General features: G+C 35.0%; 1 long non-coding RNA gene across 1 annotated transcript in view; it reads left to right on the forward strand.

Annotated features, from left to right (window-relative positions):
• Positions 1–409: 409 nt before the first annotated feature.
• The window catches only part of LOC124886731, a 31989-nt gene continuing 18370 nt past the window's right edge, over positions 410–14028 (forward strand). The window contains exon 1 of the long non-coding RNA XR_007044011.1: positions 410–701. This is a non-coding gene — a long non-coding RNA (uncharacterized LOC124886731). The remainder of the gene's footprint in view (positions 702–14028) is intronic.

Raw genomic sequence — 14028 nt, forward strand, 5'->3', positions numbered from 1 at the left:
GGACTAAGAAATTTTTTTGAAATATTTTTTAAAACAATTGAATTTTGAGGGGTGGGGATAGGAGTAGGGGTAGGGGTAGGGGTGAGGTGGGGGTAGGGGTGGTGTCGGAGTGATAGGGTATTGGGGGCGGGTAGATGATTTTGAGAATTGTATGAACATTTCAACTTTAAAGTGAGGTTGAAAAAGAGTTTTAAAAAATATTTTCCTTATTTTTTAAAGGAAAGTCATTTTTCTTAAATTTAAGAAAAATAAGTTGAATTGAAAAATATTTTTCAAAACATATAAGTTAACCAAACATAAAAAAAAAAACTGAAAAATATTTTGTAAAAAATGTTTTCCTTCGTACCAAACACACCTAAGTGTATTTTTGTTAAATTTGACTCGGGGCATTTTGACTCGTTTCCCATGTATAAATTCAATGAAGCCTGCAACTGTTTCAGTTTTCAGCTTTTTGGTGGTAAGCTGAAGGGGAAAAACACACTGTGGATCAAACTCCAATTAAACCCTCCAAATTCCACCACTTTTTGCATTTACAACTTCTTCTAAAGCCCTTTAGCTTTTCAACAGAAAATAAATTTCTCTTAGCAAATAGATATGGGTACTGAGATCAAATCTAGTGTAGTGCATGTGGTGAAGGTCAAATGAAACAGTATCAATGCATCAAGAAAATGGTTCATGTACCCTTGGTTTTTGTTACTAAGGTACACTGCAAAAACATCATAGCCTTTTTCTTCTAAATTCTTCAAGATTTCACTTTTGCTTTGTTATTTTTATCTGGATGTCTGAGATTCTTGTTAATATAGTTGGTTTTCTCTGAATTTATTATCCTGTGGATAAACTCATTAATTTGGTGTTTTTTTTTTTTTTTTTTTGAAAAAAATCAGTTAGTTTTCTGTAAATGTTGAAACTTATAACCACAAATTTATTGATTGGTCATTGCGATGGTTATCAATGATCATCCAAGTGAAGGTTAAAGGATAGAAAAAAACTCAAGTTCATCTAATATTATCATCGGTGATTGCACTCCGGTGATTAATCCATTTCTCTGTTACTTGTAAACTAGTTCTTCAAAAGCATCAATAATGCCTAGTCTATTCTAATTTTTGCTTCTTCTCTTTAACAGTGAGAATTATTGAGATTATTCTATGAAGCATTTTTTTTTGATATCCAAGAAAAAAAAAAGTTGGGTGCTTTAAGTCAAAGTTGGATGCCTTTTGGTTCCAAAAATAGTTTAATGCTTAAGTAAAATTGAAAGGCTTTTTTCATCGCAACATTAATTTAATGACCGTGGTGTACAACAACAACATGTATAATCCCATAAATTGGAGTCTAGAGGGGTTGTTTCCGATGTATCCAGTAGACCCTCGGCTCAAGGGAAAAAGTAGTCCACAAAGAGAAGAAAACATTATTTCTGTTGTACAAAATTTTCACCTTCCTATCCATCGAGCATCTGTACAACGTGTTCATCTAATTGATTTACCAATAGCTCTTCGCGATGAACTTCAACCAATAGAGATGTCTAGGATTAGGACATCCAAGAAATCGAGGTCTACTCTGAATAATTCACTCGTGTTCCGTGTTCCATGTTTATTACGAATCTGTGTGCTTTCCTCTGCTTTATATTCCTGCATTCCTGCTTTACTCTGTTTTATATTCCTTATGGGTGCCGTATCTATGTTATGTCACCTGCTTCTGTGCTGTACTATGTGTTTGTGTGATATCTCGTGACTTGAGCCGGGGGTCTTTCGGAAACAGCCTTTCTACTTCATCAGAGGTAGAGGTGTGGACTGCGTACATCTTACCCCCCCAGACCCCACTAAGTGGGAATACACTGGGTTTGTTGTTGTTGTTGTTGTATACTCAAATACATTCGTCTAAATTCTTTTTTTTTTTTAAAAAGAAATTGGTCTAAGTTCTAACTCACAAATTTCATCATCGTCTCAAGTGTATATATACTAGTCACAACATAATGGTGAAAGATAACTTTATTAATTTTACAAACAAAAGCTCTTATTTTAATTTTCTTTTTTTTTTTGGGGGTGGGGGGGGGGAAGGGGAATGGAGGAGGAGATTACAATATGGGGTATCGAACCCTCACCAACAAGATGGGAGCTCAGTTAACTAACCAATTAAGCTACTAAGATTCCGTGCATATTTTTCATTTCTTACCTCAATTCTAAATCTCTTTCTTGGAAAAAAATAATTTTCTGAAAATTTTCATCTTGAATAGTATATCACAACTAATGTTGGTTTTTGGCTTTGAAATTAAAGAAATAATAGATAAAGACTTAGAGAGAAAAAATACTGCAATTGTATTGTCAAAGAGAATTATTTATTAATAACTCAAAGACATATATTTATAGCTAAATTTCTAACTAGACTTAAATTCAAATAAGGATAACTAATTTCTAATCAAATAACAAAGGGATAACTAATTCCTAAGTCTAACCCACATAAAACTCTAACAATTTAAAACTACTAATATTTATTTACTTCTACTTTATTTCTGAGACATATTTTCAATACTCCTCCTTGGATCAGGAATTGTAGATTGCAGTCTCAGTTGATTTTAACCTCTTGAATAGATCTACCAATTCATCTTTGGTCTTGCAAGGTTTGTTGCATCTTCTGTTGGATTAAATAAGAAAGTTTTGCCTCTCATATCAACTTGTAAAATCTCATGATTAGTGGAATCAAAGATTCAACAATATTTATCTCCAAACAATAGTTTAAATCCTTCTTCCATTGGCTGACCAATACTTAACAAACTTTTATCAACATCGGGCACATAAAGGACATTTGAAATTATTTTTGTACCTGAAATTGTTTAGATTGCAACATTCTCTTTTCCTTCTGCAGGAATATAGTCACCATTCCTAGTTTTGATTTTCTTATTCTCCAAAGGCAGAAACTTTTTAAAAAGAGTTTTGTCATATGTCATGTAGTTTGTACAACCACGGTTAATCATCCAAAAATCAGGTTTCTTGGTTGAAGAATATGTTGCCACAAATAAGTGATCTTCTTCTTCTTCTTTGGTGACTTGGGCATCTGCTTTTTATTTTTTAGATTTGTTTTTGCAAATCACGGCTTTATGGCCAAGTTGAATGCAGATCTTGCATTGTGTATCTAGTTTCTTCCAACATTTAAATGGAGAATGGCCTATTTTTCCACAGTGCTGACAAGGTGGGTAGTTTTTTTTTGAATTATTACCCTTGCTTTGAGTCTTGTGGTTAGTTGTCAAAGCTCCTTCAACCATACCATCTTGTCTCATAAGCCTTCTTTGCTCTTGTGCCTACAATGTATTTAGCAATTCTGCCAAGGTAATGTTGGATAGGTCTTTTGTGTTTTCCAAGGTAGTTATTGATACTTCATATCTTTCAGGCACCATAACAAGAACTTTTTCAATAATTCTTGAATCTTTAAATTTTGTGTCAAGCAATCGTACCTTGTTAACAATGTCAAGAAGTCGGACTGAGTACTTTTTAACGGTCTCAGATTCCTTCATCTTTTGCAATTCGAATTTCCTTATTAGATTCAACACCTTCATGCCTTTATTCTTCCATCTCCTGTGTATTCTTTTGCTGATTTAAGGGCCATAATTCTCGTGAAAATTGTTGGAGACACACTAGCAAACAAAGTTACTTTTGCCTTTGATTTTCTTATTTTTTTTCCTTTTGGCTTTTGATCTGGGCCACCGTGGCATTATCGGGCAGCGGAAGAACATCATAATCCTCCTCCACGGCCTCCCAAAGATCTAAGGCCTCAAGATAAGTCTCCATTCTTACTGCCCAAAGATGGTAATTCTCACCATCAAAGATAGGAGCAGCTGTTTGGGAGAAGTTGTTTTCAGAATTCATCTCTCTCACAGATCCTTCAAGAAAATTGTCTCTAGATACCAATTGTTGGTTTTTGGCTTTGAAATTAAAGAAATAACAAAGAGAGACTTGGAGAGAAAAGATACTGCAATTGTATTATCAAAGGGAATTATTTTATTAATAACTCAAAGACATATATTTATATTTAAATTTCTAACTAGACTTCAATTCAAATAATGATAACTAATTCCTAATTCAAATAAAAAAGGGATAACTAATTCTAAGTCTAATCCACATAAAACTCTAACAATTTAAAACTACTAATAATTATTTGCTTTTACTTTATTTCTGACATATTTTCAACAACCTGTATAGAAGAATCATAAACTATGAGTGAAATTGTTACAAAAGTATCCAGGCCACATCATCGTGTGAATAGCTTAAGTCTTACAGGTACTACTATGGAGTTATTTGTCACGTGTGGAAGTGACGACAGATGTTAGAATTTTCATGTCCGAAACAGTGATCGATGTCCCAGGAAGTAAAGGATATAATATATTTTTTCAATATAAAATTTTCATTGTAAAATTGTTGTGTCATCGCTTTAAGTTGTCGTTTATGTAAGACTTTTGTTTTACATCTTCATATCCATTTACAACACTTACTACAATAGGTACTAATACAGAGATATCGATTTTGTATTGCGGTAGAAGTGTTAGATTTTCATGTCATAGGAAATCATTTCCCGGGAAATTGGGGAAATTGGGGATTCTTGATGTTTGTTCTTGGATATAAAGTTTTGATAATAATGTAGTTGTGTGATTGTTAAGGCATCATTTTTTTTTTTTTGCTTCGGAATGATGATTTATTGAATCAAAACATAGAGTTTATTACACACAAGGAACTATCTGGAAGTTCCAAATGGTTCTTGCAAAATAAAGGGGGACGGGGAATCAAATGTTACAACATCGTTTTGCATTCTTTGACTTTGGCGCTTTCCAAACACAACAAGTTTATTTTCCATAACATTTGTCTCCCAGTAGGCATGGCGAATTTGAGGTTCATCTAGATCCGCGATGAGTGACCTGCAATCCAATAATAGATTTGAGAAACTCCGGCTATTATCTTTTAGCATTTGTACAAGTACCTATGAGTGGAGACATTATAGGAGTTAAATTCTTTCCCACAACCAACAACCAACTTCAGCCCAAGTAGAATGGCTAACATTTTCATATGGAGTGTTGATATTGCCTTTTGAAAGTGAGCAAAACCAGAAATTCAATTTCCGTTATGATTCCGATTCGCTCCTCCTGTTCCACCATTTTTATTTTAATCATCAAAAGCACCATCCATATTTAGTTTAAAGAAGCCCATTGGTGGGGGCTAAGTTGCTCAGACTCGGGTGCGGGTGTTCGATACGGGTACGGATCTAGAGGTCGGATCCTTCACGGTCTCAATTTCAAGATACGGGGATATGGATCTAGGAATGGATATGGGTGCGGGGATTCGACAAAAAATTATATAAATATCTAAAAATAGAGTTATAAAACATAAATTATGAGTTATTACATGAAAAAATTGAGGAAAAAATATTGTTCAAGAAGAAAATCTTGGAAGGAGATAAAAAGAAAAGCAATAACATAGAAATTTTTATGTACAAGGTATTCCATTTTCTTCAATGTCACCTTAGCTTTTGTTTTGATTACAAAATTTCTTAAATCTGTCTGGACTTTTCCAGTCGATTTTGGTCAAAGTACCCAAAATCGGTTGACCAGAACAGGTACGGATCCCACACCCACACCCATGTCGTGTCGACATGGGTGCGACACTGAAAGTGAAGAGTCCGAGTAACTTAGGGTGGGGGTTCTCATTTAACTAACTTAGAGGTTCAGCTAGTATTATTTGAGATCTTAGATAGGCCTAAGTGATAATATTCAATAGCTTGAATTTCAATCAATTTTGGAGAGATTAGTGCTGACGAGTTGTTGAAAATGATTGTGTTACGGTTTCTCCAAATGGTCCGAAGAATAAGTGGAGTGATAGTTGACAATGGTACAAAGATATTACTCCCTCCGTTTAAAAAAGAATGACCTATTTTGATTTGACACGGAGTTTAAGAAAATATAGAAGGCTTTTGGATTTTGTGGCCTTAAACTAAAGTTGTGTCAAATGTACCAAATTTCCTTTAGGATGTGTTTGGTAGATGGAAAATGTTTTCTTGGAAAATAAGTTGGTTTTCTAATTTTCTCATGTTTGGTTGGTGAGTGAAGTATATTTTTCGAAAAATATTTTATGGTGTTTGGTTGGTGAGTAGAGAATATTTTTTAGAAAAATATTTTCTAATGTTTGATTGGTGAGTGAAAAAATATTTTTTAGAACATACTACTATTAATTGTTAACTAGTATATCAGTGCCTCTAACAACTCAACAATTTGTAAGAAATAATTTAAGCATAACAAATAATATCAATATCGAATTCTAAAGTACTACAATCACTAAATTTAAGCAACTATTAATTAGCAAATATAGGAGATATTTTTTAACATTTTGTCAGGATAATCTCAAGATACTACAATCAATAGAAATATAACGGAACGACAAGCTTATTCAACCTCGTGAAACAAGTTACATCGATGACAAGTTGAAATATGCAATTAGCAATAGTAATATAGGTAAGTCTTTCTCTATGAATATGAAAATAACAATACATTCAACGAACATTGGAAATGGAAAAAATTTGGGTTTCACTTTTTTTTATTTCAACAACAACAACAAACCCAGTGTATTCCCACCTAATTAAAGTAAAGCACAGTGAAAAATATTTTCGAGTAATGTAAATTTTTTGAGTCATGTGAATATGAGTGTTGTTAAGGTGGGGAAAAGGGATGGGGGTGGGGTCATAAGTCTCATTTGTCATTTTCATTTTCCATCAAATGGAGGAAAATATGTTGTTGTGGAAAATATTTTCCCAACATTTCATTACAACCAAACAAGGAAAAGTTGGAAAACATTTTCCAGAAAACATTTTCCATCATACCAAACACACCCTTAATCTTGTGGCCTTACCATGTGGAAAGTTAAAATTAAAGTATTGCCAAAAAAGAAATGAGCCTTTTTTTTTTAAACGGACTAAAAAGGAAAGCAGGTCTTTCTTTCTGAAATAGAGGGAGTACTACTTAATTTGGTTAAATTTTTCGATACACAATAGTTTTTAATATCTCTAATCGAGTGGTCATTTGAGGGGATGAAATTAAAGTGATCCCAAATTCTTTTTGCCTTTAGGCACAGAAGGAAGGTATGTTTTAGTATTTTCCAGTGTTTGTACATGAACATGTATTAGAACTAATAATATGTCTTCCATGAAGATTGTCAGCCGTTGGCAGTTTGTTTGATATGAGAAGCCACATAACATGTTTTATTTTATTGCTTGCATTTATTCTCCATATCCAGTGGTCAAAGAAGGTACTTTTATAGTTCATGATGTCTAAAGATTTTATGGAGATTATGTAAGCATCTTTTGATGAAAAATTCCTTTTAGACGAAGTGTTCCAAAAAAAGGAATCTGATCTTGGATTTGAGTTTGATGTATGTGTTATTTATGATCTCTATTATACCTGGAGGTAGCTGAGTGGAGATGGTTGATCGGTTCCATGTTCAACAACAACAACATACCCAGTTTATTCCTGTCAAGTGGGGTTTGGGGAGGATAAAGTGTACGTAGTCTATACCACTACCTCAGATATAGTATAGAGGTTGTTTTCGATAGACCCCTGGGTCAGGAAAGATAACAATATAACAAACAAAACACATAAAAGCAAGCAATAACAAGGGATATCACACCGCTAGATAGTAAAGGATAATAACAGAAACAAGACACGCACAAGGTAATACTATAAAATGTCTATCTAAAAAACATAGATATCCCTAATACCCCACGAACAAGAGACTACAAGAATCTACAGTCACAACTGCAAACAAACCACTCTTCCCTACTACCACAGGCGTCTCCTACACACTAACCATTTACCGTAATCCGCATCCTCCACACCTTACTATCAAAGGTCATGTACTTTGTAAACTGTAACTGCTCCATGTCATGTCTAATCACCTCCCTCCAATACTTCTTTGGCCTACCTCTACCCCGCCTAAAACTATCTATAGCCAGCCTCTCACACCTCCGTACTGGAGCATTCGTGTCCTTTCTCATCGCATGACCGAACCATTACAACCTCACTTTCCGCATTTTGTCCTCTACTGAAGCCACTCCCATATTCTTCCGTATAATTTCATTTCTAACCCCATCCCTCCTTGTAAGTCCACACATCCATTGCAACATCCTCATCTTTGCTACCTTCAACTTCTGGATGCGGGAGTTCTTAACTGGCCAGCACTTCGCCCCATACAACATAGCCGGTCGGACTACGACTCCATTGAACTTCTCTTTGAGTTTAAGAGGCACCTTCTTATCACACAAAACTCCCGAAGCGATCCTTCATTTCAACCACCCTGCACTAATATGGTGCGTGACATCCTCATCAATTTCCCTATTCCTTTGAATCACATACCCAAGATATTCGAAACTCTCACTCTTTTGAACGACCTAGGAATCAAGTTTCACTACCACGTTCGCCTCGTGCGACAAATCACTAAACTTATATTCCAAATACTCCGTCTTAGTCCTGCTCAACCTAAATCATTTAAACTCAAGGGTTTGTGTCCCAGGCTCCAACTTATCATTAACTCCTCCTAGAGTCTCATCAATCATTACAGCATCAACAACAAATAACATACACCAAGGCATCTTCCCTTGAATACGCTGCGTTAAAACATCCATCACCAAGTCAAATAAAAATGGGCTAAGAGTCGATCCCTGGTGCAACCTTGTCAAAATCGGAAAGTGCTCTGAATCTTCTCCTGCCGTCCTCACCCGAGTCTTCGTACCGTCGTACATCTCCTGGATCGACCTAGTGTACTCCCTGGACACCCCTCTAGCCTCTAAGCACCTCCGTAGAATCTCCCTGGGAACTCTGTCATACGCCTTCTCAAGATCGATAAACAGCATGTGCAGTCCTTTCTCTTCCTAAACTGCTCTACTAATCTCCTCACGAGGTGAATGGCCTTGGTAGTCGAGCGACCTAGCACGAAACTAAACTGATTCTCGGAAATAGTCACGATCCTCCTCAGGCTCAACTCTACCACCCTTTCCTAGACCTTCATAGTATGACTCAACAACTTGATACCCCTGTAGTTGTTGCAAGTTGCAACTCTGAATGTCCCCCTTGTTCTTATATAAAGGAATCATTGTACTCCATCTCCACACTTCGGGCATCTTTGCCACCCTAAAAATGATGTTAAACAATCTGGTCAGCTACTCCAAAGATGCCCCGCCAGTGCTCTTCCAAAAATCAATATTTGATCTACTTTATGGTTTAAATCTTCCATTGATAGTGGTGTTTGAATGAGTTCTCTCAAATTATTATTAGTGTAGAGCCATCTATCCATCCAAAGATTTATGTTTGTTCCATCTCCTATATTCACTATTTTTACTCAAGTTCTTCCAAATGTAGGAGTCATTTGATTTATAGGTAATAGCGTTGTTTATGAATCTATTTCTGTACTTATTTTGTAAGATCTTTACCCAAAGGTGAGATTTATTTTTCATGAGCCGCCAATTGAGGCTAGAGATTAAAACTGAATTTTTCCCATATGATTCCCCGACTCTTAGGAAGTGTGGCTGTGTCCCGGTTAACAAGGTGAATTTTTCTTTTTTCATCTGATGAACCCCATAGGAATTTTTTTTGGATACGATCCATATGTTAATGCTATTCTTTGGTAATAGGTTGATTTGCATAGCATATGTAGGTATTGAATTAAGTACTGATTTGATGAATGTGGTTATTTCAGCAAGTGAAAGAAACTTTGCTTTCTATCCGTTCAATTTGTTGTTCATTTTATCAATTATAAATTGGTAATGTTTTTTTTTTAGGGTTTATCCATCTGAGTCTTGATATATACAAAATCTGGAGTGGTTTTTATTTGTATAGAGAGGTTATGGAATTTGAAGTGCTATGGTTCATGTTTTTTGAGAATAAAAATTCTCGATTTATTGTAATTAATTTTTTTGGCCTGACATATCTCCAAATATTTTGAATATTGATATAATAGTATTCGTGTTGACAATTTTAGCTTTTTGCTAAGAGGATTAAGTTATATGCAAAGAGTAAATGTGAGGTTGTGGAGACGATGGAGTAATTCTTATAGGACACCAAGTCTTTTGGAGTGTACCTTGGGTTATAATTCTAGACAAGGATTCCATGCAAATGTTGAATAAATACGGTGATAGAGGATCTCCTTGCCTAGTACTTTTCGTAGGGTTGAAGAACTTTGTTGGGCTGCCATTAATTAGAATAGATATAGAAGATGAAGTAATAGATTCCATTATTAGATTGATCATATCTTTAGGGAAATTAAGACTACTTAGAGAGAAATGAATGGAAGACCATTCAATTCCATCAAAAACCTTCGTAGGTCTATTTTAATCATCATTTTTCCATATTTCCCTTTAGTGTTATTAAAAGAGTGAATTGCTTCTTGAACTATGATGGCATTATCGGAAGCTCTTCTATTAGGGATAAAACTACATTGGGTAGGATTTATGATTTTATCAAAGAATGGGCGAATCTATTTACCAAAATTTTTGTTATTGATTTATAAACTGTGTTACATAAGCTAATAGGTCTATAATGTGAAACTTGCTCAGGAATATTAATTTTTGGAATAAGGACTATATGTATTTTATTAATATCTAGATGGATAGTTTTGTAGATAAAAGCTTTTATACATGTACTAATACTGGAGAAGTTTGTGTCCTCCCAGAATTTTTGGAAGAAAATAGGGTGGAGTCCATCCGAACCGGGAGCTTTTAGAGGTTTAAAGGAGTTAATCTCTTTGTAAATCTCTTCTATTGTTAAGGACCTATTGAGAAAAAGATGATATTCCTCCGAAAGACTATTCACGGCTTTAGGAATATTTGATAAGGGGCAACTTGAGAGTTCAACTGTATCAACCTCTTTACCTTTATAATGTAGGGGTAAGGCTCGAACCCCACTAGTAGGACTACACTGGGTATGTTGTTGTTGTAGTAAAGCTATAAAAATATGTCTAAATTATGAGTAAGGGTGTATAGACCAAACCGTCAAGTCAAACCGAACCGACGAACCAAACCAAACCGAGAAAAAAAAATGACTTATGGTTTGGTTTGATTGGTTTAAAAAATCGATCATTCTTGGTTTGGTTTGGTGTTAACCAAAAAAAAGTCAAACCGAATCCGAATCAAACCGACATAATATATATATATATATATATATATATATATATATATATATATTATATGATATTCGAACTTTTTTATAGATAAAATATTAATTATAATCTACTTTTTAAGTACTTTTTCAACTAGTTTTAGTAATTTTCAATAATTTAAAAGCAGATGTAGATATATATTTAGATTTGGGCCTTTAAGTTGTAATGTTTGTCCATTAATTGCTAATTAAATGATTGAAAACCCTATATAAACTTAAAACCTAAACTTTTCACTCTTCATCTCACTTTTTAGTTTCAAGAGAGTTTAACGCTCCTCATCTTTTCATAATTATGATTTTTTATTAGCACATGAGTAAAAACACATTTGGTCTAGTCTTCAATCACAATATAATTGTAAAAACATAAGATTATAAAAAAAAACCGAAAAAATCGAAAAACCGGAAAAAACAACTAAAATCTAAATCGAAAAAAATCAATTTTATGTTGGTTTGATTTGGTTTATAGTTTTAATAAACCGACATGATAAAACCGAACCAACCCGACCTATGTACACCCCTAATTATGAGATATCATGTGAAAAGCTTATATATAGCTTGTAGGGTGCAAAAGTTATTTTTTGATGCTCAAGTTATAAGAAGACATCTTGATGCTCTCCAAGATGATGTGATTTCTTCCATTCTTCTTCAAGTGAAGAACAAAAATAAGACTAGATATATTATACACATTAAAATATAACAAGTATATTGAAAGAGTTATAGGTTGTTTGGATTCGCTTATTTAGGTGCTTTTAAGCCATATAGCATTTAAACGCTTTTATAGTGTTTGGCTAAGATTTAAAAAAATGTTTTTAAGCACTTGTTTTTAAGACAAAAAATAACAAAAATAAACCAAAAGTCACAAGTTAGAAATCCTAACTTATGACTTTTAAGTTAAAGTCATAAGCTAGAAGCCCATTCAACCTGGGTCTCGGTAGCGCTAAAGGTGCACTTAAAGCATTCTTAAGGCCGGAAGTGAGACGTAAATTTATTGAGTGTGTTGCACCGCTTAATGGGCATTTAAGTGTTATCATCAAGGCTCTAAAGTTTGGTGTCCAAGACGGCATGCGGAGCTAGGACCCCTTGATGCCCCTCTAAAGTTTGGTGGCCAAGACGGTGCCCTGGCCTGGGCGGCACCCTGGCTTCTGCTTTGCCTCCCTGAACTGGTTTTTCTCCCCTAGTTCCCCCGTAGCTTGCTTATGTGACTCCAAACTAATTTCTAACTGATCCTTGGATCAAATAACCCAACTCTCAAGCTTCAGCACATGTGCGGGTCGATTCAAAACATGATTTGAAATGCAAGGCCATATTTTTTATTTCTTCCTATGAGGGTTGATTAATTAGTAAAGAGTTATCATCATCTGTAATAAGAGATGGAATACAATCAAGAACGATAGAGTTGAAAATTGGATTAGGGAGGTTGAATAGTTTCTCAAAGCTAAGTTGCATGGACTCGGGTGCGGGTATCCGAGACCGGTGCGTATCCGAGAGTCGGATTCATCAAAAATTAATTTTTAAGATTCGGGGGTGCGAATCTGATTATGGATACGGGCGCGGGGATTCGGCTAAAAAAATTAAATATTATAAATATAGTTCCATATTTAAACAGTCATTTCAATTTACTTTTTCCTATGTGTCAAGGAAATTTTATTCCTAAAAAAGTATTCTTTACTTTTTTCACTTTTAAGGTAATTTCTTTTACTTACTTTTTAAATTAATAGTAGTAATTTTTGTATATGGGAAAAAATAAATTCTTTTTAATTAGAAGTAGCATTTGAAAAGCCAAGCACTCACCAGATCTAAATAAATTAGGTTTAACTTTTTAATATAATTTATTTTTTTAAAAAATATTATTATTCAAAAATAGGACCACCACATCGAAATTCCAGCAATGATAACCCTTCCGCTGGAGACAACCGTTTCGCCGGCGACAATCGACAATCACAGATATGAGCATTCTATCATTTTCTCTTTCTTCCCCATCGAAATTCTAGCGACGATAACCCTTCCGCCGGCGACAACCCTTTCGCCGACAACAATAATCACAGTCGCCGATTTTCTCCCTTCACCGGTTTCTCCCTTTCGATAACGAAGGAAACTTTCTTCTTGATGTTGGTCAACGTCTCCGGATTCGTTTGACCGAACCCAGACGAATCCCAGATGAATCCCACGCCGGCGTCCGCACCAGTGTCGCGTCGGGACGACGGCTTAATCGCCGAGTCTGAGCAACATAGTCTCAAAGTATTTCACTGCAGCCTTGGAAACTTTTCCTTCCTTCTGAATCCATCTGCCCCTGCTATTCTTGATCCTTTGTGAAGTCCTCTTGTTATCCCTCATAATACTATGGAAGTATTGGTAATTCTGTCTGCTTCCCCCAAATCATTTGACTTTGCTTTTTGCATTAGAATTGAGTCATGCCTGCCAAGCCAATTTATGTATTCAACATGAATTTTGTTGGCTTCTCCTCTCCCCTATCCTGTATTGTATAAGGTGTCTTATTCTTCAAAAGTTTTAACTTGTTCTGCCCATTCCTTGATTTGTTCATGGATGTCAAGAATGTGGCATCTTGACTAGTGACTTAGTCTTCTACTCCGATCCTTGAGCTTCGTCTGTAATAGGTTCACCCAAATATTAAGGAATCTGAAACAACTAGGCATGTGACCGATAAGGGTTTGGTTTGAGACCATTCTAGGCTTCTAGCAAGATAACTGGCAAAGGTTTTCTGGAACCTTTGAGCCCGTAAGTCATTAATGAAGACTCTGTCCAATGTTTTCCATATTTTACTAGGCCTTCAGTTATTGCACCAGGTAAACTTAGAGCCAGTGAAACCAATATCACTTGCCCTACAATTATCC

The sequence above is a fragment of the Capsicum annuum genome, chromosome 8 (assembly GCF_002878395.1).
Source record: "Capsicum annuum cultivar UCD-10X-F1 chromosome 8, UCD10Xv1.1, whole genome shotgun sequence".
NCBI classification, from domain to species: Eukaryota; Viridiplantae; Streptophyta; class Magnoliopsida; order Solanales; family Solanaceae; genus Capsicum; species Capsicum annuum.